The 1,065-nt window shown below is 37.3% G+C and overlaps 1 protein-coding gene and 1 long non-coding RNA gene across 2 annotated transcripts in view; one reads left to right on the top strand and one right to left on the bottom strand.

The window, feature by feature from the left end:
• The window catches only part of LOC102671133 (UPF0489 protein C5orf22 homolog), an 834,013-nt gene that overhangs the window by 631,823 nt on the left and 201,125 nt on the right, over positions 1-1,065 (top strand). The gene's annotated exons all lie outside the window — the stretch shown is intronic.
• LOC102671450 overlaps positions 1-1,065 on the bottom strand; it is a 14,413-nt gene that overhangs the window by 892 nt on the left and 12,456 nt on the right. The window lies entirely within an intron of this gene.

Raw genomic sequence — 1,065 nt, 5'->3', positions numbered from 1 at the left:
GAAAAAAATGGCAAGGATGGAGTGAGGGGAAAAAAAAAAAAAAAGAACAATTCGTAAATACGCGAAAAGTTGGTCGCACGAATATCGATGAAACTATATCGTTGCGATTTTTCGACATTTTTTCACCGTGCTTTTCCACCGAATGTTTTATTTCCTTTTCTTTTTTTTATCCTCTCTTACGCTCTATTCTATTTTTTTTCTTTCTTCTTTTATTTTTTTTTTTTTTATCGCTGACCATTCGACCCACATGGGACAAAATTTAATTCGAGCTCTCCTTTCTTTTCTTTTCTTCTCTTCTTTTCCAAAAACAGAAAAAGAGCGGTGCGGTTTCATCGATGCGCTCCCGCTTAATAATAATAATAATAATAATAATTATTATTTCGATTCAAGGGTATCAATCATACGGATTTCACGACGCGGAGGATCGTGAATCACGGATATAATACGAGTCGAGTGAAAACGAATTCGAAAGGTGAAGGGGGGAGGAAGGGTGGAAGGGGGAAAAAGGAAGAGAGAGGTAGGGACGTCACGTCTCTTGACGTAAATGCACATAGAGGAGAAACGATAATGTCGCGGAGAAATTATATGCTCTCGAAACCTCTCTCGCCCTGTTATCGAGCAAATCGCCATTGTGTAAAATTCGATGCGCGGAAAAATTGGCAAGCGGGTCGGTTGCGTTTACATTCGAACACGTGATGTTTCTTTTGAGCGTGATACGTTGTACGTATGTATGATTTTCTTTTTTTTTTTTTTTTAAATCTAAAATCTTAAGTCTTCGTTGGGAAAGTTGGAAATATTAATAACTTTCTGTCACGCTTTTTTCAATCTCGAAAAGTATATCGCACGATCTCTTTATCAAAGCGACCCAACTCGAGCTGGATTTTAAATTACCTCACCCTCAGAAGAATACACATCGTGATATTCATTAATGAAATTCACCTAACTTCTAACGACCCTCTCTTCCCTTATAAACCCAAAACAAGATCTCCAAATCTTCTCATAGCTACCATAACTATCATAACTACCGTAACTACCAGTAAACAAGTATCAGAATTCCATGTATCA

Source organism: Apis dorsata, unplaced genomic scaffold (genome assembly GCF_000469605.1).
Source record: "Apis dorsata unplaced genomic scaffold, Apis dorsata 1.3 scaffold_382, whole genome shotgun sequence".
Classification (NCBI taxonomy): domain Eukaryota; kingdom Metazoa; phylum Arthropoda; class Insecta; order Hymenoptera; family Apidae; genus Apis; species Apis dorsata.
The sequence above is the reverse complement of the archived record's forward strand: the minus strand, read 5'-3'. Positions and strand labels throughout refer to the sequence as shown.